This window comes from Chrysemys picta, chromosome 6, assembly GCF_011386835.1.
Source record: "Chrysemys picta bellii isolate R12L10 chromosome 6, ASM1138683v2, whole genome shotgun sequence".
In the NCBI taxonomy this organism is placed as follows: domain Eukaryota; kingdom Metazoa; phylum Chordata; order Testudines; family Emydidae; genus Chrysemys; species Chrysemys picta.
The window spans coordinates 48,929,115-48,952,305 of NC_088796.1; the positions used below are offsets into that span (position 1 = coordinate 48,929,115).

Below are 23,191 nucleotides of genomic sequence, written 5' to 3' on the forward strand. Positions count from 1 at the left end.
CATTTAAGACCTCACAGGACATCCTTTGGTGAACCAGAATGTACATATCAGAATCAGGATATTCTTGTAACCCCCTTTCCAGCTAGCATTGAGGGATCTTTGGGTCACACTCAGCTACTTGTTTCTTTCAATCTTAGCAAAGACTTTGTATCATTACAAGCAAAAGGTCTACAAACAAACAATCTATTTTTAAATACAGGCGTGGATGCTCCTTTATGGGGCCATATTAAAAGGATAGCTCTGTTACTAAGGAGCTCACATGAGCCCCCTCAAATGATATTTTGTAGTGTAAACTGGTAGAATTAAAAAAAAAACAGCAGAAAAACAGACACAGCAATGTTTTAAAATTAGGGAATAGCTTTTATAAAGTCAAAATAAGATGACATAAGCAAGATAAGATGTAATACAAAACTTCTAGGGAGGAAAGCCCTTCTTCTCTACTCTATCGGTCTGAGCACTTGTACAAGGAGAAGGGAAACTGAGCTGAAGGTAAGCCCTTGTTCAGCAGTGCCTCTGCACTGTGTCACATGTGGTCTTTACATCTATTCTCTCTCATTATAAAGGCATTTCAAATTTCTCTTGATCCTATATACTACTTATGCAGATCTTATGTCCCCCCTAATGGTATTGGTCCATTACTAGATGGAAATAGTAGAATTATCAATAATGCAGAAAAGGCAGACCATTCAAATGACTATTTCTGCTCTGTCAAAATCTGTGTAGTCTCATCATTCCACTAGTATCTCTAGAGAATGAATGTTAAGCAGCCGCTGAAAAGTTAGACATTTTTAAAATCAGCAGGTCCAGATAACTTGCAGCCAAGAGTTTTAAAGATTGCTGGCTGGGGAGCTCATTGGACAGTTAATGTTGATTTTCAATAAATCTTGGAGCACTGGGGAAGGTACAGACAACTGGACAATAGCTAATGTAGTGCCAATTTTAAAAAGGATAAACAGGATGACCCGGTTAATTATTGGACTGTCAGCTTGATATCGATCCTGGGAAAGAAAATGGAGCAGCTGATACAGGACTCAATTAATAAAGAATTCAAGGAGGGTAGTGTAATTTATGCCAGTCAACTAACTAGATATCTTTTTCTGATGAGGTTACAAGTTTGGTTGATAAGGGTAATAGTGTTGACATAATATACCTTTACTTGGTACCGCACAACATTTTGATTAAAAACTAGAATGATATAAGATTAACCTGGCACACTTTAAATGGGTTAAAAACTGGCAAACTGATAGGCCTCAAAATGTAATTTTAAAATGGGAAAGAGCCATCAAGCAGGTATCTTTCCAGTGTAGTCCTGCAGGATTGGTTCTTGGCCCAGTGGTACTTTTTTTTGTTAATGACATGGAAGAAAAAATAATCACTGATAAAGATTGCAGATGACATAAAAATTGGGGGAGTGGTAAATAAAGAAGAGGACAGGTCACTGACTCAAAGCAATCTGGATTCACTTCATAAACTGGGTGCAGCCAAACAATATTAATTTTAATTGACTAAATTTAAATATTTACATTCAGGAACAAAGAATGTAGGATATACTTTCAGGACTAAGGACTTTATCCTGGAAAGCAATGACTCTGAAAGATTTGGGGGTCATTGGGAGCTCCTATTCAACTCATTATCCACAATGTGATGCTGTGGCCAAAAGACCTAATGCAATGTATAAGCAGGGCAATCTCAAGTAGGAGTAGTGAGGTTATTTTACCTCTGTTTGGCACTGGTGTGACCATGGCTGAAATACAGTGTCCAGTTCTGGTAGTGTCTGCAGTTCTAGAAGGATGTTGATAAATTGGATAGAGTTCAGAGAAGAGCCACCAGGATGAGCTCCTTGAATCTATCACCATGAGTACGGCTACATTTTAGTCATGGGTATTTTTAGTAAAAGTCATGGACAGGTCACAGGCAGTAAAGAAAAATTCGTGGCTCATGATCTGTCCAGGACTTGTACTATATATACACTGTATATCCATAACTAAATCTTGGGTGCTCTGGGGAAGGGAGTGTCTCGGGGGAGAGGGGGCCATGGCAGCCCAGCAATCCCGCTGCTGCTGGGGGGTGGTGAAGTGGCCCAAGACTGCTCTAGCAGTGGCCGGTGCAGATGGCCATGGGGCTGCCCGAGCTGCTCGGGCGGCCCCAGGGCCAGCTGCATCGACCAGTGCAGAAATCAGCAGGTCCCAGAAAGTCAGAGTCTGTGACTTCCGTGACAGACTTGTAGCCTTAACCATAAGTCATGTTTTCTAATCAATCTATTTAGAAGGGTGATTTGGTTACAGTCTATAAGTACCTACATGGGGAACAAATAAAATAAATAAAGACAGAGAGAAAAGTATAATGTGATTCAATGTGTAGCACTTGAAGGTAAACAAATTCAGACTGGAAATAGGCATACATTTGACAGTAAGGGTAATTAAGTATTAGAACAATGTACCAAGTGTCATGGCGGATTCTCCATCACTGACAATTTTTTAATCAAGATTGGATGTTTTTCTAAAAAACATGCTCTCAGAATTATTTTGGGGACTGTGGTGTGTATTTTGTGGCCTGTGTTCTACAGGAAGTTAGACTAGATGATCACAATGGTTCCTTCTGGACTTAAAATCTGAATTTTTTGATTCCCTGGCAATACCATAGACAGCATTTGGCTGGCAACCTTCTGGCGCCAATCTCCTTCACTTGTATGAAGTACTTGTTTATTAGAAGGCACATCTTCCTTGTAAATCCATTCAGGGAGACTGGGGTCCTTTTTGCTTGTCACTTTTAGATAACCACACCACAGTATCTTAACAGTTTTCCTACTAATATATTATATATTTATTTAAGGGAATTTCTGAAGACTAAGTACCATGAATGAAATTTATTTCTTTGTTATCTAATACGTTTTCCTTCCTACAGTTTATTTGTAGTTTTGGGGCAGTATTTCCTTTAATTTTATTTGGAAGAGGTAGGTTAATGGTGTTTTTGTTGTTATTTATATAACCCTTAGGGACTAGCTCATGTTTGACATTATCCTATGTTTTATGGAACATTAGAAAATGCAATAAATGTTTAAGATAAAAAGTTATTAACCACAAAAATATTTTTGAGTATGATAAGCTAAGATATATTTTCATCTTATTTTGTTTATTCCTTCAGAATGTTGAATTTTGAAACTGACTGGAGGATCAGCAGCTATAGAGGGTTTGTGATGGACAGCTGTGTTCTTTCAATTCTCCAACCTAGGGGACTTTTTACACTGCTTTGCCGTGAGACAACTACTCTTGGTCTGCTCTCACACAGCCTCCAGCATGTAAGTTTCTCCCAGTTATACTGTATGAGTGCTATAGCCAGCCACTCATGAATTACACTGCAGGGCAACACAAGCAAACTCCCAGTCCCAGACTTTCCCCCCCGAAATGTGCACCTTGTACTGCCCAGCACCCTCCTGGACAATACAAGCTCATATAAAGTCCATCATTTATTAACAGAAATATGCACCAATCTTATCTCAAATGGAGTTTCCCAAATACTTAATCCAAACACACCGGTTTAGCTAAAACAGTAAAAACTAATTTATTAACTACAGAAAGATAGATTCAGTTATTACAAGTAATGAGGTATAAAAGTCAGAATTGGTTACAAGAAAATGGAAGCAAATCACAACTAATGACTAACTTAACAAGTTAGAGGGAATTCAAAGCAAAGGTCTCTCTCACCACATATCTCATCAGTCTTACTGGCTGTACTCCTTTCAGTCACAATCTATCCCCCAGTCCAGTGCTGCTTCCTTTGTTCTTCAGGTGTTGTTGATACTGTTGGTAGAGAGAAAGGGAGAGGTGGTTGGGGGGGGGGGGGGAAGAGTGGAGTTTGCTCTTATCTTAGTCATTTCTCTTGCATGAGAATCATCTCCAGTTGAGGTTCAGGTGACAGGAAGTCTGCATGGACAGGAACCTCAAGCAGCTTCTTTGTGGCCACTTAATCAGATGATGGTCCATATGATCTCATTGACACCTAGCTGAGGCGTTGGCTAGCCTTTGTCTCTGGTGAACTGGTTTGTCACTGCCCTCCAGAACATGTCTCAGTGATATCACGCAGTGGAATCTTATAACTTTACATACAATGTTGCCACACATTTTACCAAGACAATAATGATCAGCAAATCACGAGTTTTCAAAAGATGCATAACAAGTCATGTTTTGTACAAGTTTTACCATAATCCACTAAAAAGGGGTGAACAGAGAGGTACAGACTGTCAGTGTTATATGTAAGAAAAATTCTGAACAAATGGTGTATCATGAGTGCATAATCTCAGAAATTGCTTTATTTTCTTTGGGATTTTTGTCCTTTGTCTAATCAGTGTTTTGTGTACATAGAAAGTCACATCCTGGAATTATTACTGTTGATAAAACTTTTATCGAAAAAAACCCTGTTCCAATACAAAACAATCATTAGTATTGATATAGTTTCCTCATTGACAATGTGGGGAGAGAAAATTTAATTATAAAAATGGAAGCCAACAGTCATCCTAAATTATCCATAAAATGACCTCCTTTATCTATTTAATTTGAGGAAGTCACTGATCATTCCTAAATGATGTATTGATTTTAATACCTTAAAAAATAAAAACCTACACTCTTACCAAGTTTCCAGATTTGTCACAGTTCAGCACAACTAGTAATCTCACAGAACAAAACCCAGGAATAAATGAATGATCATTGAGATTCACACTGTATTGAGTTTAATAGAAAATGCTCCCTACAATGTGAGTTCTTTAGCATTGTAGTTGGGAAATCTGTACCATGGTGGTGAGCACAGAATAAGACCCTGAATGGAACAGAAGAAATTCTGGGCAAAATGCTGATGTGTACGTATTCGATTTTTAAGATCCCAATCCTGCACACTTATTCCCATTTGTAGGTCTCACAGATGCAAGTAGTCCCATTGACTATCAATATAATGTCAGTAAGGATGTTCCTATCAGACCCCAAGTTAGCAAAGGCAGTGAGGTGAACACTACATCCAGCAACTACTCTGATTTACTGTGAAAGGAGAACAAGAAGAGCACTACTTGTTCCTGCATAAGATCCACCACTCTGTGTGATGTTGATACAGGGGGTAGGGTTACAGGACAAAGAGGGGATATGTACCTAATCCCATGGACCATCTTGATACTCAGTATAGATATCAGATGACGAAATGGTGCGTAAGGTGCAATAGTACTGAACTGGTACAATTTGTGTTACCCTTAAGAGAAAAATGAAGGCCCCTGAGCAGTGTTTCTTTCCCTGCATTTACTAACATGGGCACTTGTGCCTTCTCCTGGCCATATCAACAGGTCATATTCATAGACCCCCTAGGAGCCTAACATTCCTTCTTCTGATTACCCCTCCCACCTGCACTTCCCATACACAAACCAGGTCTTCTTCCACCCTCAATCTGAGGCCTACTTCATGCAACCATCACATTAGCCCCCGGCCCTGATCTGGTCCTGCCTCACCTGAATAACTGCAACTCTCCCAAGTGCAAAAACAGAAGCTGGACTTTCACAATCTCATCTTAAGTACCTTAGAGTTCCATGCATGTAATGAGACGACTCCAAAATATCAGAGTTGGGAACCACCATAGGCACCTGAGAGGATAATTTAGGCCTCAGTTTAGTGATGGGCAAACTTCAAATGGTTCACAGCCTGGATTAATTCTAAATATGTATAGGAACATCTAATAGTTCTTCTGAATCATGAATTAACTGAATGTTCTACTCCTTCCCTTCTCCTTAAACTGCAAACCCTCTTTTCCATGTCCCCATACAGTCTCTTCCCCCAGCAAATTCCAGGCCTCTCCCCATAGACACAACAACCTTTTTCAGTAGGCCCCAGTACCTTTAACAGTACCTTACTGAGGAAAGGCTCTGTACTGGCCTGCCTCTCTTCATAGTCTAGTGTCTTCTTCGGGTGGCAATAACTGCTCCCTTCTACTGGATTTAGGGAGCCAGCTGTAAGGCAAGTTAATCCCAATCCTTTTGATGGCAACTGGGCTAGCCTGCTCCTTCCTCTGCAGCCATCAGTGGGGCTGACCAATAAGTCTTCTCTCCACCAATCTCCCTTCTGGGGGCAATTAACGTTTGGTCTTGTCTCTCTGCTGAAGAAACTCTCTTGAGGCATTTGGAACTTCCATGTTTGGTCCTCGCTGGAAACCAGAAGGGGTTGGGAGGGAACACATTTACCCAAACACAGACTCTCAAAACAGGTTCAGTTAAAGTTGGATTCTAAAATGGGCAAAGGTGGGTTTATTCTTTTTTAATTTGAACCATAATCTAACTTTGATTTGTCAGAATTCTAAATAATAGTTTGTACTTCTGTAGCTCCTTCTATCCAAGAAGCTCAGCCATTTACAAACTAATACATGTAGCCTCAGAATGTACCTGTAGGGGTCTCACTTAATCCCGATGTTCAGAGATGCTGAGCACCCAGAGTTCTCACTGATGTCAATTGGAGATATGGGTGCTCATCACCTCTGGAAGTCACCCCCTGCTGCTTCAAGCCCAAATTAAGTGAAGAGATTTGAAAATCTAGGCAAAGGGTGGAATCCACAAAAATACTTAGGCTCCTAAGTCCCTATTTTCACTCCACTGCAATCCACAACTCACCCACCCCATCCATCTTATAACTTTCAGCCTAGTTGTTAGAAAACTTGCCTGGGACCTAGGAGACTCAGGGTCCAGTCCTTCTTCTCCAACGATTCATTATTTATTCAGAGTGGGACAGCTTCAACAGAAGAGATGGAGGGTGTCAGATGACTGGGGCATAGGCAGTCATGCTTAATGGTCAGTGCAGGAGTGAGTAGCCAGGAATCAGAGCCCAGGGTCACAGCTGGAATCAGGAGTCTAAGCCTTAGGGTCAGAGCCTGGTTACCTGGAGTGAATCAAAGCTTGGGCTAAAGCTGGAGGATGACAGGGGAAAGACAGGAATGGACTGGAAACAAGCAGGCACTATCACAGCTGAACTACTGCTTCTGCTGAGATTAAGAGAAAGTCTGCTTTCCCTTCCAACCAATCTGGCAGTGCAGCCAATCAGGCAGCCTACTACAGGCCAGCTGTGCTCGTTTGTTAGATTGTCCAGAGACTGGGTCTGCTGCAGGTCCTGATTCCTGACAAAAGGAGCCCCACATCAGAATATCCTATAATAGGGGTTCTCAAATTAACGGGGTCAGGACCCCTCAAGGCTATTACATGGGGGGGGTCACAAGCTGTCAGCCTCCACCCCAAACCCTGCTTTGCCTCCAGCATTTATAATAGTATTAAATATATAAAAAAGTGTTTTTAATTTATAAGAGGGGGTCACACTCAGAGGCTTGCTATGTGAAAGGGGTCACCAGTACAAAAGTTTGAGAACCACTGTAATAACTAAAGGTTAGAGCACTCTCCTGAGAGGTAGGAGGTCCCCCCACTTTTCTGCCTGACAGAGAGCAAGGATTTGAACAAGGAACTGAACTTGGATCTCCCACATCCCAGATAAGTGCTCTAACCACTAGGATAAACATCATAAATGCAGGTATCCCTTCTCCACCTTTTTGTGGAGCAAGGCATGTGCCTACCTCATTCCCACAAAAGAAATGCCTGACCTGTCTATGTTGTTTGCTGTAGGTAGCAGGTGCCCATTTGTGGATCACTAAACAGAGCTAGGCACCTCTCTCTGAGAGGCGCAAGGCTTAGCACACACCCTTCTCCTTGCCATGTCCCATTGGTTAGTTTAGGAGGCTCCCTGCCCAGTTTGATGGCTTTTGTGGATCACATTCTTAGACTCCCACCCCCCATGCATTGTACAGGGAGCCTAGGTGTTTTACTCAGCTTTCTGGATCACAGCGTTGTTCCTGTGATTTTCTAGGCATCTAAAAGTTAGGTGCTGTGCCACTCAGCATTGCAATGCTTAAGTCCTCTCACAGAGCCCACCCAAAATGACTTGTCTAAGGTCACAGGAACTCTGTGGCAGAGCCAGGAACAGCACTCACATATCCTGACTCCCAGATGTACTTTAACCACAAGATTGAGAGTCATTCTATCCTTCTTAAATATCACTAATGTATTCAGCTTGTTTCTCTTGTTCCATGTAAACACTATTGTCAATCAGATGAGTGGAAAAACCCCACCCGCCAGCTATTTCTTTCTGTTTGAACTAATTTCTGGATATTAATTCTTCCTTTTCAGCATTGGAAGGCATTAACACCAGTAATGCCTGTACTCTTTGTCCTTCTGTAAAGGCAGTTGATATACATTCTTCCCCCGCCTAGATAAAGAACAGTTTAATGAGATTTGACAGCTGTGTTTGGTTAAAGGTCAAGCTCTGATTAGTGAATTAGCAATGTACTCACCCCCCCCCCAATACACAACCACCTGATTTTTATTGACTATATATTGATATGCCAAAAATAAGAGCATTAGGCCACACTTTTATTTTAATGAAATTTTGCATAGTTGCACAACTGTGTTGTCACACACAATTACTTTTTTGCATACAACTAAAGCAGGGGTGGGCAAACTTTTCGGCCCGAGGGCCACATCTGGCAAAAGAAATTGTATGGCGGGCCATGAATGCTCACAAAATTGGGGTTGGGATGCGGGAAGGGGTGAGGACTCTGGTTGGGGGTGCGGGCTCCAGAGTGGGGCCAGAAAAGAGAAGTTCAGAGTGCGGGAGGGGGCTCCGGGTTGGGGTGTGGTGAGGGGGGCTGAAGGATCCGGCTGGGGGTGCAGGCTCTGGGCTGGGACAGGGGATGAGGGGCTTGGGGTGCAGGAGGATGCACTAGGCTGGGATCGATGGGTTCAGAGGGGGATCAGGGCCGGGGCAGGGGATAGAGGCATGGGGAGAGGCTCAGGGGTGCAGGCTCCTGGCAGTGCTTACCGCAAGCGGCTCCCAGAAGCATTGGCATGTACCTTCTCTGGCTCTTACGCGAGGCACGGTCCGGGAGCTTTGCACGCTGCCCCGTCCACAGGCACCGCCCCGCACCTCTCATTGGCTGAGGTTCCCAGTCAATGGGAGCTGCAGGGGCGGTGCTTGGGGTGGGAGCAGTGTGCAGAGCTAAGGCCTCTGGCTGCCCCTACATGTAGGAGCCGGAGGGGAGGCTATGCTGCTGCTTCCAGGAGCTGCGTGGCACAGCCCCCAACCCTGCTTCCCGGCTGGAGTGCCAGAGCAGGACAAGCACCAGACCCCGCTCCCCAGTGGAAGCTTGAGGGCCGGATTAAAATGGCTGGTGGGCCAGATACGGCCCACAGGCCATAGTTTGCCCACCCCTGAATTAAAGGGTTAGGTGCCTAGCTAGCTATTTGCATGTATAGTTACCCGATTTGCATGTTTTTAATCACTGTAATTGTGCATTTAAATGTAGGTGCACGGACCTCAGGCTGCCCTTTCTGGAAATTTGATCAAAAGCCTTTTCCACCTCTATATCTAAGATGTTTCATGTTTAACAGCTACAGGAAAATAGTGGTTGTTCTCTATACAAAAGGGATATCACCACTGAGATATGCAATATTTGCCATATAAAATCCCAGGAGAGTACTGCAATCTCTAAACCTCTGCAGAATTGATTTTTAGATTTGGATCATGTAAAACAATGGGAATAAAAGGGTTACAGCAGAATAAATGTATAAAATTCTGCACTAAATCAAACTATGCTGGAATGTAACAGTTGCTGCCTTGCTGAGTGTCAGAGCTATTTGCTGATACAGCTCACTGCCTCTGAACCCCCACAAGGGAGACATTCCAAGAGCTCTGTGTTCAAGCATCTCTTGGATGAAATCCATAAAAGAGCAGACATAAGCCTAGTAATAAATCCTAGAGACATACATGCTGGTGCCATGGCATGATATCAGTATTGCTGTACATAGGCGCAACTAAAGGATAATTAAGGAAATCTATGAGATTTCCAATTATATGTTTTCTTTTCAGTTAAAAGCCATCAAAGTGGCAAACAAGCCAGTTAGAAACAACTTTTACAGTTAACACTAAAACCTGGTCATTAACTTCCAGTAATTAGTATTTAATATTGGTAAAAGAATGATTGCTTCCCCCCCCTCCCCGCCCCAGTATAAAATGAAACACATAATGACCAAAATGCTAATAAAAGACAGACACTGTAGTCTTTATATACACACAGGGCTCAGACTCCTGCAATCTGCTGAGTGCCCTCAGCTCTCACTGAAGTAAATAGGAATTGAGAGTAATTACCTAGTATTTCTCAAAGTAGGCCAGCACCTTGCAGGAATAGGCTCAATAATGCCCATGTAAGTCAGGGGGCATTTTCTATGCTTAATAACTGAAAAGTTGCAGCCCCATCTTTCAAGGCACTGAGTTGACCAAAGTTGAGGGCTCTCAGCCCTTTGCAATATTAGGCTCTTATATTAGACAATAATAAACAAAGGACCTTTCCTCAAATTGGAAAAGTAAGATGCATAATCTGTACCAATGTAATCATCACCATTGCTACTGCTACTTGTACAGATTGTGGGTGCTTGAATCACCCACGTCATTGTCAGTAACACAGCATTCTTTTCCCCTCCCATCCCAAGGTAGCTCCTGAAGGCTGAATCTGCTGACAGAGTAATTCACAACCAACACATCATGAAACTGCTGCCTACGGGAGAAGTATATTTTGCAAAACCCCACCAGGCAGAATGTAATTTTAAGAGACACAGAAACATAAGTAGGCAAATGTTTAAAAATGAATCAACTTGCTTTAAAAATCAGCTGTTTGAAATCTTAAATCACTATCAGCATACATATGTAGACTTCACAAATAAATGAATTTTAAAGGTGAACTGAAAAAGTTTCCACCTTCCCAAGTCATGAATTCCATAGAATGTGCTTCCCTTGCAAATGTTAACATTGTTAATACCTAAATAGTTCAGGGAGCTTCAATCTTTACACTGCTTTAAATATTGGTATGCCATTATCTGTAGCAGAAGAAACACAAAACCTTTAACTCAAAAGCAGTTAGCAGTTAAGCAAAAGAAGGCCTGATTTTCAAATACGTTTTCTGATACGTTATTTGGACCAAATTCTCCTTTCCTTATTTTTTTTGTTGAGTGGTCCATTTGACTTCACTGTTACTCATGTGAGTTTACATGAGTAAGGTTTGATCTTTTATTTGTAATTTTTAAGTCAATATATATACTTGGTCATTCTCAAGGACCAATGGCTCCATGATGGGGACAGATCAACATTGATGATTTGCACATCCAGGCTATTTTTCTGCACATTTCCTGTCTCTTTTCACGACATGATGGTACTAGCAGTGGTATCGTTATGCACTTAGGGTGCATGCACTGGGAATAGTGGTATGCAGATTTCAGGCTGGAAGTCAATCTCTCAGTTCCCTTATGGAAATAGTAGAAGATTCAATGTTCTAATCCTGAAGATCTTGAGATGCCTGCAGGAGGCAAAAAGCACCCACTTGGGGTCCCAGAGCCTCCACACTGCTCTCCGAACTTTCCTCCTGCCAATGACTGTACAGGAACTATGCTCCCACTTACCCTCCTTCCTCTCCCAAATCAGCTGCATCATATCACATCCCCTCCCCCGCAGTTGTCTTTTGGGACTGGTAGATTTTACAGCTACACAGGAGAATTGCTGCTGGTGCTCAGTAGTAATTTAACCTTGCAGACCTATGGGGAGTATACCATGGAGTGGGACTGCTTCCCCCTCTTCCAAGCAGCAAAGCCCCAACCTCATGAGAAAACTGTGGCCTCACTGTTCTCCCATTACCATGGTTTTGATCCATCATATTGCATTTGGCTTCATATAGTGGAGGGCAGGATATGGCCCTATATCTGCAACATATCCCTAGAAGAGCAAAATTAGTTTGCCAAATACATGTTCAGTCAGCTTTATCAAAACTGGTGGAATGTCCAAAGAGGGGAAAGTAGTCACAGACAGACATATTTGAAATTCATTTGAAAATGAATTGAGTAACAACAATGAAATCTCTCAAACAGTATTTAGTGCATTCAGTGCATGAGGTTTTTAAACAAAATCTAAGCATTTGTGTTAGTCCTTTCACACTTCATTCTATTAACTATAGAATCACTAAAATGTTTCCCAACTTTTTTTTTAAAGTAGGACAACAGTTATCCTGATTTAATAATAGATTTTGTAAGATCTGATTAATTTTTAATTTGTAACACACCTACATTTCACAGTGGTAATCATATAATCCAGATTATCTGCAGATTATCTGTTGATGGCCCTTAACCTAGACTGTACTGTGTTATATTCAGTGCTTCTGTCTGTTCAGGAAGTTATTTTTAATGACGTGCTTGGAAAAACAAACTCCACGGTAAATAAAGACAAGGGCTTAGGTTTTTCATGTGGTTAAAGTAGGTTTATACTGATTTAATCAAGTAAATAATCAAATGACAGAATCAGAAATGTTAATATTTTTGTATTCCTAACAAAAGGCCCTCTGTCACATTCCATTAGCTGAAGAAAATCATAGGTTATGTTATATTATAATTTACTTTTTCTACTCAGTGGTACTTAAATTTCAGGGCAGGTGAAAAGGATAATTGGCCAGGTGAGGAGAATTATCTCATTGTTTACAATTAATCCCTCTTCCCTTTTTCAGAGCAGACACATACAGCCAAGGTGGCCTAATTCCTGGATGTATGCGGGCTTCTAAGAGTGCTATACAGTAGCAAACCTAAGAGTGATTAATGTTTTCTTTTTTAAAGTATTTAGAAATAGAACACTGAATAGCATATTAAAAATAGGGAGAAAAGTCTTAGAATATGAGGGTTGGAAGGGACCTCAGGAGGTCATCTAGCCCAACCCTCTGCTCAAAGCAGGACCAATCCCCAACTAAATCATCCCAGCCAGGGCTTTGTCAAGCCTGACCTTAAAAACCTCTAAGGAAGGAGATTCCACCACCTCCCTAGGTAACCCATTCCAGTGCTTCACCACCCTCCTAGTGAAAAAGTTTTTCCTAATATCCAACCTAAACCTCCCCCAGTGCAACTTGAGACCATTGCTCCTTGTTCTGGTACCACTGAGAACAATCTAGATCGATCCTCTTTGGAACCCCCTTTCAGGTAGTTGAAAGCAGCTATTAAATCCCCCCTCATTCTTCTCTTCTGCTGACTAAACAATCCCAGTTCCCTCAGCCTCTCCTCATAAGTCATATGTTCCAGCCCCTTAATAATTTTTGTTGCCCTCTGCTGGACTCTTTCCACTTTCAAGACCTGAATAATTTTTTTTAAATAAAGGGAGGGGGGGGGGAATTACAAAAATAATTGCCTTTTTTAGTAGTCTGAATTTTGCCATTAATTCCCATAATTATAATGTGCTCAGTTAATGTTACTGAATTTTTTGTGTGGTTTAATTTGTTTCTTGGATAAGAATTTCAGCAACTTTGTTGAAAAAGTTTTATCAATAGTTTTATCACTCTGCACTTTTAAAAAACTATTATTTTTTTACTCTGAGATTTCTAGATATGTCTGGGAATTTATTTCCGTGGCATGAGTAACAGAAAGGCAATGGCAAGATTCTGTAAATTCTATGGCACTTCTATTACCTATTTCTAGTAATAGAATTCCAGCAGCTGATGATCGCATAGTTCTTCTAATTTATGACAGTGATCTGATCATTTGTATGACTAATGCAACTAGAGCAAGTGTATACACACTTAGGAAATACCAGCTGCTTGTTACAAGGGGATGACTTTGGATCATCTGTGAAAGTTACTCTTGATCATGAACATGCAAAAGCAGTTTTAAACAAATTTTAATTTGCTGCTTTAACTTCGTACGTAAAAAGGTTTGCATAGGCCCAGTGGAGAGGGAATCACATGTGGCCAATGAACAAGAAAAGATTTGAGAAGACACAGAAAACTGTTAAAATTTAGAAGGTATAAGCTTTTCATCTGTGGAAAGCCATTCTGGAAAGGAAGGGTTGAAAGTAAATGAGATAGAATAAGAGACCTTAATGCAGCCTTACATAATTCCATAGGCTTAATGGACCATAAAAAAAAAATAGTTCTTTCTCCTCGGAAGGCTATTAAGGCTGGCTAACATACAGCTAATTGCCTTACTGACTATTGTAGTTTCCCCTCTTTTGCACTCAACTCTTTCACTCACTCCTCTCCCCCACATGTACCCACATCTTCAGCTGCCTTTGGAATATAAGAACATAAGAATGGCCATAGTGGGTGAGACCAAAAGTCCATCTAGCCCATTATCCTGTCTTCTGACCATGGCCAATACCAGGTGCCCCAAGAGGAATGAACAGAACAGGTAATCATCAAGTGATCCATCCCCTGTCATCCATTCCCAGTTTCTGGCAAATAGAGGCTAGGGACACCATCCCTGTGTTATATCAATAGAATAAAAACCAGCAGGATCTTATTAAGAGGGATAAGGCAAAGATGCCACATTTATATTGTAAATATACTGATAAAGCAAAAGACAAAAGTAAACAACGTTGTTTGACTACTTATTTCTTATACACACACACATTTTATATATATATATATATATATATATATATATATATATATATAGAGAGAGAGAGAGAGAGAGAGAGAGAGAGAGAGAGAGAGAGAGAGAGAGATTCATTCACACAATCATTCATTCAAGTTCTGTATAGGTGTTATAGTTACCAGCCTAGAAATTGTCATGCCAAGTTACTGGCCAGGTATCTTGGTCATGAGGATGGAGCCGAGTCTGTGTCAGGTGCACCAGATGCTCCTGGAGGTTGGCAGCAGAACCAGAGACTCAAAGTCATCAGTCTTTAGAGTCCATTCTTATAGGAATTAATTCCTATGTTAGTCTATGGGAACTGTTTCATCCTGCTGTTGCTGACTCAATCAGCAGATGGCACATTCCTGTCCAAAGTGGCACATTCCTGGTGGCTCCACACTGTCCAAAGTTTGTTTCTCATCCTTCCAGGTGATGGGGTGGATCCCAATTTACCCTCAGGGGGTTGTCTGGTGGTCCTACTTGACACATTCTTCGGCCGATGGATACTCCCTTTCTAGTCTGGCACCTCCCTAACCATTTATGTACATCAAGCATTCATCAACATACATTCCATATCTTAACCATATTTTAATTTACTGTCTCCACCACTTTCGGGGTGTGTGCTAATTCATTTGAGACTCTCGGCCCTTTAATCACAGAGGGTGGGGGTCTGTCCTAGGAGCCGTTGAATGAAGTGAAAGTCACTTAACAGCTTATAGTGTTTGTTTACATTGTATCAATTACTTCAAGAACAAAGTCAATTAACTTGTTTGTAAGTTTTACATAGTAATAAAGTATCTTTCACAGGATAGATATAATCAATGGTTTCTACAGACAGTAGCTTACAAGTTTTAACAGAAGACCCAAGAGATTTTTGTACTTGGTGAAACTGTTGGATTTTAAAGTGTGGGGGACAAATTATGAGGGGGTCACTGTCACTTGGGGGAATCACTGTCAGTACCTTCTTTTATATCCCTACACCTGCCCATCCTAGCTAATAACCATTGATAAACCTATCCTCCATGAACTTATCTAGTTATTTTTTGAACCCTGTTATAGTCTTGGCCTTCACAACATCCTCTGGCAAGGAGTTCCACAGGTTGACTGTGATTTGTGTGAAAAAATACTTCCTTTTGTTTTAAATCTGCTGCCTATTAATTTCATTTGGTGACCCCTAGTTCTTGTGTTATGAGGAGAAAATAACACTTCCTTATTTACTTTCTCCACACAAGTCATGATTTTATAGACCTCTATCATACCCGCCCCCACTTAGTCATCTCCTTTCCAAGCTGAAAAGTCCCAGTCTTATTAATCTCTCCTCGTATGGCAGCCCTAATCTTTTTGTTGCCCTTTTCTGAACCTTTTCCAATTCCAATATATCTTTTTTGAGATGGGGCGACCAAATCTTGAATACTGTGTGCAGATGTGGACGTACTATGGATTTATATAGAGGCAATATAGTATTTTCTGTTTTCTTATCTATCCCTTTCTTAACGATTTTCAACATTGTTCGCTTTTTTGACTGCCACTGCACATTGAGTGGGTGTTTTCAGAAAATAAAGAGCAGCCTTCCCCCATCCCTGGGTGGTCATGGATTGTGCTCTGGGTTACCCTGTCTTAGGTAAAAACTCTCAAAAACTTCCTGCCCTAACAGCTTTAAAGGCTTTAGTTTCCTTTGATGCCCAAAGGAAACACAATATCCTCAAGCAAAGATGCCAAGAATCTGCTGGAAGAAAAGGAGGAGTATAGCAGTCAGACCAGGTGTAGGTCCTTTTGGGCTGCAAAATACTGACAATAGAAACTGCTCTTTTGTGATTACCAGAATAACAGACACAAATGCTGCTACTTCAGCACTGGTACTCCCAGGCATACAAAGGCAGGCCACATTCTTCCTCCACAGATATCAGCAAACAATAAGATCCAGACACTGGGATGTGAATGTTCTTTCTACTCATATCTGGCCTTGCATCACAGGATGAATGGGAAAAGGAAAACTTTCAATTTGAGATTACAAAATAAAATTCTTCCCCTCGTCCTTATTACTAAATTGCTTCTAAAAGACCATGTCAGTGGGTCTAGAATATATTCAGAAACTCTGGTATCTTATGTTACCAAAGTCCTCTCTGACCAAAAAGGCTTGGGCATTTACAGGTCTCCTTTGGAATGAATAGGAGACAGAAGAAATGGAAATTCTGCCTAGCCCTTGAGCTTGGTTCACCCAATAGGTGAATCAAACCAGGTTCATTTTGATCCAAGAAGTTGCTCCACGTGGCCTTTCTGTGCTGATCTGATTAATGACTGAGGATAGATGATCAGGATGCGCAGGTGGTGGTGCAACAAGACAGTAAAACAAGCACATTACACTGTGTTCCAACTGATATAGTGGAACCTTTAACAGGTAACTGCATTTTGTTTCCCTGCCCCCAGCCTTCTGCTCTAAGAATCCAGAGTCAAATGGACAAGGATCTGAACAACTGATTGGGGGAAAGGAGGCAGGAATGTTGACAGGCCAGAAGACTGTTTTAATAGATAGAGAAACAAAAGATTGAGTCAGAAAGTTTACTGAATCTAATTGTCTTCAAGCATGCAAGAGATGTTTGTCATGAGCATAGTAAAAGTTAGCTCCTTCACCTGGTGCCAACATTATCCCTCTTCATTAACTCTTTTTCTCTGCTCAGAGCCTCTCCCAGCAAGAACCAGCTTCATGGATGAGAAGCCAGTGGAGAATTAACACTGCCACTGGAGGAAGAAGTCTGCTTCTGCTGGCATTGTTGGTAGCTTTGTGTTGATGAAGTGTACCTCCACAACTCCCATGCTCTCTTGAAAAGTATAGCGTTTGATGCACCAAACCAATATATCTGTTCAAACAGCTTCTGGGCCATTGGCACTCATGCTTCACTCCACCACCACATTAAGTGCTCCAACCACTGGCCACTTTAGCCACCTTGAACTGGATCTTAGAGAAGGATGAGGGGCGAGTAAGTCCACCAGTTGAAGTGCTTCCAGCATTGCTGATAGAACACAACATTAAATACAGGCAAATTACTACCAGCAGAGCAAACAAGAGAATACCCACTGTGACCTGCCTCTAGTCAGAAACTAAAGGTTAGTCTGGAAAAAGAAATTGTTTAACTGATGAATTTTTTTAACTAATGAATGTTAATGTTTTTCTACAACGAAATGTTACAGATCTGCTAATGTGGGGGTGGAGGAATATACACATATTTTATACGGAAACACAATGGTTTAGAGTAAGTGCTGGTCAGGGATTTGCCAACCATTAACCGTAGGTCAAAATTTTAGATGGGGCACCATAACCGGGGAGGAGAAGTGCCCAGCCGGCGGCTGGGGTCCGGAGGCACGGGGGCTGCCCGAAGCCGGTAGCGCTGGCTCGGGCAGCTTGGCTCTTAAACAGAGCCGAAGTCTGAGTCCGGGGAGGAGCAGAGCAGCTGGAGCTGGGGAGGAGAAGTGCCCGGCCGGGGGCGCAGGGTCTGGAGGCATAGGGGCTGCCCGAAGCCCGAGTGCTACCGGCTTCATGGTTTGCCGGGCAGCCTCCAGACCCTGCGCCCCTGGCTGGGCGCTTCCCCTCCCGGGCTCCAGCTGTGCTGGGGAAGCGCCGGCCGGGGGGCGCAGGATCTGGAGGCTGCCCGGCAAACCGTAAAGCCGGTAGTGCTCAGGCAGCCCTTTTCGCGTGGGTGGGAGGTAGGAGGGGGAGTTAGGGCGGGGCTGGGGGTGGGAAAGAGGCGGGGCTGGGGATGGGAAAGGGGCAGGGCTAGGGCCCGTGGAGTGTCCTCTTTTTTTATTTTTTAAATATGGTAACCCTAGTTCATGCAATATTTTTTTGACAAGGGAATTTTGAAATTGCCCTCCCACCCCCGGTCCCCCTCTGTAGACTGGTTAGTGAGGTGAGCGCAGGTGCCCCCGCTTAAATGCCTAGTGCTGCCTTGGGAACACTCCCCACTGTCTATTGGAATGTGTAGTACACTTCTAGGACACTGCAGCAACTGCCCAGGCACAGATATTTCATGGAACAAAATGGAAACTCTATACTGTTAAATTAACAGCTGCAATTGATAGCTCACATTATGATGAATCTGCATCTAATTTACATTACATTTATTTTCATATTTTTCTGAATGGAACAGTGACCCATAGGCCTCAAAAGCAGAACTGTCACGGCTGCTAACAGCCACTATCATGTTCTGGAATGTGATACCTCCATCATATTTTGATGGTATACTTCTATTCAGTGTCTTCTTGAGGCTAGGCATAAGCAGATCCATTTTCACACAAGACAGAGAAAAAAAAAGTATCTGCTGAAGGAACAACATATTAGTCTAATTTTTATCTTCTTGTAAACAATTATTAAATATCAAATGGCATCTTGACAGAATTATCTATTTTTAGCTCTCACTACATCCCTCGATGAGTGCATATCTTGTGTGTTTAGGTTCTAGGTATATGCTCGAGCTGTTTTTTATAGCCATTGGTTGAAATGATCTTACCTCTCCATACAGAGTAAACAGAATACATTATGTATTTTGCCACTTTATATTTTCTTAATAGATTTTCCAGATATCTGCTGAAATAAGACCTGGCTATCTGTAATCTGCAGAAGTCCATGAGTTCGGTCTCTTTCGCCTCACAAATATCTATTGGCATATGAACATGCCTAGCCACAGTCAAAGGCATGGAAGAACAAAGTGACATTAGCAGAAGGGACTTCCCAGAGGAAAGATGGTACATGCAGGCTTGGGATAGCTGCTCATCCACATTAAACATTTTTTGGCATGGGTGTCAAATGAAAGTTGTTAACAGGCATAATGTCATCAGAACACATCATTATGACTAGAGCTGCATAATCACATATGTACATCAAATTGTAGAAAATACATAATACACATGCTAAGGGCAAGATTCTTGGCCAGCAGTTTGTCCTGAGCTTCCATGTTGAAGCATCAAATAATAATGACAATTACTTTGCCTGTGTATACTGATGTTTCGTCCATAAATATCAAATCACTTTACAACAGGTGACTAGCTATTATCGCCATTTTACAGATTGGATAATGAACATGGAGATAAAATGACCTGTCTCAGGTCAAATAGCAAGTTGGTGGCAGAGTTGTAAATAAAACCAAGATCTCCAAACTGCTCTATCCACTAGACCAATCCTTCACAACTTAAACTCTTACCTGTGTAATGGAAGAAAACAGAATCCATGGCTGGTTTGTACAATAAATCAAAACTCGTGTTCTCATCAGAGAGAGGTTAATAGTTTACAGATGGAAAAATGTGCTGCTATTTGAATGACATATATAGTGAAATCTGACTCCTCATTCCCTTTCTGCTCTCAAGTCCTAGTAAAACTGGCTGAACACACACACAAAATCAGACACGTTGGCAAGACACATTTTTCCTGAATAAATTATAAATGTGTTTTATGCCTTTTGGAGGGCTTCTGCACCAGAGTTTCAAGTCTTAATTGTATGAATTAATTAGTTAAAGCAGAGTAGTAAAAAAACAATGTCAACAATATAAAAACAACAAGGATATATTTAATTTGTATGTGTAATTGCAATTGACATACCAAGGTATGTTATTGATTTCCAGGTTTATAAATATAAAAAGTAATGATAAGCATGCTAGGACCATTAAACTAGCTCAGTGCCAGTCTCATGGTCCTGCCAGATGTGCTATTGACCCTACTCTGCTCTGTTGAAGACCTATTTACTAGTAGACACTGGCATTAAGGAATACAATCTTTAGAAATGTGGATTCGGCAGCATGCCTGTGGGAGGTCCGCTGGTCCCGCGGCTTCGGCGTACCCGCCGCCGAATTGCTGCTGAATCCGTGGGACCGGTGGACCTCCCGTAGGCATGCCGCTGAAGGCTGCCTGACTGCCACCCTCACGGCGACCGGCAGGCCGCCCCTCAGGGCTTGCCGCCCCAGGCACGCGCTTGAAGCGCTGGTGCCTGGAGCCGCCGCTGCCTCTTGGCTCTGGTTTTTAAACAAATACTTTTATTAATCATTATGTTTATTATGGTAGTGGCTAACGGTCACCAAGAATCATGCTCCATTGTGCAAGGCACTGTACAAACTCATAGCAGTTGCTCCCTGCTCTGAAAAGCTTACTATCTAAACGGACAAGATAGACAGAGAGAGCTTGTATAACACAAGCAAAGAACAATGCAATGGCATTAAGTGTCATATTAGTTCCACTTTTTTTTAGCAAGGGGAATGAGGGGGAACAGGGCAGGTGAGAAGAGGGTAAGATGGGCAGTGTGGAGTGACGCATAGAGCAGCGGTTCTCAAACTGGGGTCCACGGAGTCATATCCGGGACTACTGGCCCTGCTGATCAACTCCTTCCCCTCCCTCCCAGTGCCTCCTGCAAACTGCAGAACAGCTGTTGAGCTGTGTGAAGGAGGCACTGGGAGGGAGGGAGAGGAGAAGGGGCGGGCGCACTCGGGGCAGGGGACAGAAGGGGTAGGGAAGAAGAGGGGCAGGGGTGGAGGGGGGCAGGGCCTGAGCAGGGATGGCGCAACCTCAGGGGAAATTAGAAGCCAGCTTTGGGGTCTGCGAAAAATTGTAAATCAAAATGGAGGTCCTTGGGTAGCTCAGGTTTAAGAACTGCTGTCATAGAGGATGAGACTGATAGGGAGGGGGTTGCAGAAAACAGTCAATCAGCACAGTATAAATAAATACCACCCCCACCCCCCAAGTTCTGCGCTTAGATATTTAAGTGCTATTTCTGTTATTTATTAATAGGCTGAGCAAGCCAGCCCAAGGAGCTTCCTCTTGACAAGCAAAGCTTTCTTGTGCTGGATGAATAATGCAAATTAGAGAAATAACACCGCTACTGCATTTTCCATGTAGGCAGATAATATCCCATCTTTCAGCAAGTGCATTAGACAAACAGGAACACTTGAGGGAAAGCTATCTCCCAGAATAGAACATTGAAAAAAAATACAGAGTAGAAAGAACTTTTTAAAATAAGTTTCAGTATTTTCAAGTTTGTGTTTTTAGAGAGTTAGACATGGAACCTATTTGGCCTTGTTCTCCCTTGTTTCAGTAGACACTCCCTTGTGGCGTCACAGAGAGAGGGGGTGTAAATAGGGGATTGGACTCTCTGTACATGGCTTTCCACAATCTGTCACCCAAATTCAGCAGAGCCAATGTGGTTCCAAAGGGCATGTGCCATGTCAGCATATAGAGGGGTGGGGGAGGAAGCTGCAATATGTCATCCTATGGCAACAATGAGCTCAGACCACAAGGAGGAAGGGGACTATCAGACAAACATACATTCAGTACAAGCCCTTGTGTTGCTCTCTAGTAGTAGTTTCTGGTGGTCTCAAGGAATAGTATGTGATGGACTCTGGAGGGATCCAAATTATTCCCTACTCCACTGAAAGGAGAGTTGCTGTGATATGTAGCTTTGAGGACATATACTAGGAGGTCCCCAGCTCTGAGAAGACTTGGATGAAAAATTCCCACCCACCTCATTCATATTACAGCCCCACCCTCTTTGGTTAGGCTAGTGTTAAAGTTGTAAATATGTGAATGTATCAATAAAAAAAACCCTTAACATAACTTCAGCCTGTAAGCTCTTTGGGCCAGGGGTTTCTTTGCTGATGTTTTTCTGTATGGCGTATGTGTGTACAGTAGCTAGCACGTTTTTAAGCTACTGCAATTTAAGTAATAGCAATACATTATTATCATTTGCTAAGAACTGAAAATGCACTTTGTGGTGTAAAAACCCCACAAAAATGGAGTCCCTGCCGTGGCCAGTTTAAAATACACCCAGAAGATACCCTGAAGCTACCAGATGAAGGTGATAATTTTTTTTAATTCTTCCCATCATCCTTCTGTAAAATATTCTATGGTGACTCAAGTAAGCCTTACAGAATGAGCACATCTTTGGGAGGGATTTGAATGGGAAAAGGGCAAAAAATAAGAAAGGTGTTGCAGGCCTATGTGCAGCATGGAAGATGGCACAGAGACGGGAATGGGAGAAGAAAACAAATGGGGTGGCAATGCTGGGATCTTTGGCAGAGCAAAGGGGGTATGAGGACTAGTATGAGATCTGAGGTAGAGTTGTAGTGGACCTTGAAGAAAGTTGGAATGTATTTTAATAAATCCCAATACATCTGAAAGATAGAAAATTCAAAGTTAATGTCTCTAGCTGGGGCGGTGGGATGGTTCAATAGCAAAAACAAAAAAAAAGTGAGAACAGTCTCTTCCACAAGAAGGTAGTGAGAGGTGTGTACAACAGCTTAATACAACTAGAAAAATATACAGAAACTCCCTAGCTTGGAGTTCAATTAAGTCCTTCCCTTCTTTCTCCAAATTACTAATTCTTGGCTGTCAGCTATCTGCTTAATTCACTAGACCAGAGGTTCTCAACCTTTTTCCTTCTGAGTCCCCCAACCCACCCATCCATCCACCTCCACCATGCTATAAAAACTCCATGACCCACCTGTGCCACAATAACTGATTTCCTGCATATAAAAGCCAAGGCCGGCATTAGGAGGTAGCAAGCAGGGCAATTGCCTGGGGCCCCATGCCACAGGGGCCCCCCACAAAGCTACATTGCTCAGGCTGCAGCTTGAGTCCCATGTGGTGGGTTTCAGGGACCTGGGCTTCAGTCCCATGCAGTGGGGCTTTGGCTTTCTGCCCTGGGCCCCAGCAAGTCTAATGCT

General features: G+C 42.3%; 1 long non-coding RNA gene across 4 annotated transcripts; it reads right to left on the reverse strand.

The window, feature by feature from the left end:
• Positions 1 to 3,525: 3,525 nt before the first annotated feature.
• LOC135972463 (uncharacterized) lies at positions 3,526 to 7,088 on the reverse strand. 4 transcript variants are annotated; one of them, XR_010588920.1, is made up of 4 exons: positions 6,683 to 7,088; positions 5,880 to 6,174; positions 5,553 to 5,617; positions 3,526 to 3,800 (listed from the first exon to the last, which is right to left on the reverse strand). It is a non-coding gene; the product is annotated as an uncharacterized LOC135972463 (long non-coding RNA). The 4 variants fall into 4 exon arrangements; XR_010588918.1 differs by lacking the exon at positions 5,553 to 5,617 and having other exon boundaries at positions 5,868 to 6,174; positions 6,683 to 7,082; XR_010588917.1 differs by lacking the exon at positions 5,553 to 5,617 and having other exon boundaries at positions 6,683 to 7,016.
• Between the last annotated feature and the right edge of the window lie 16,103 nt (positions 7,089 to 23,191).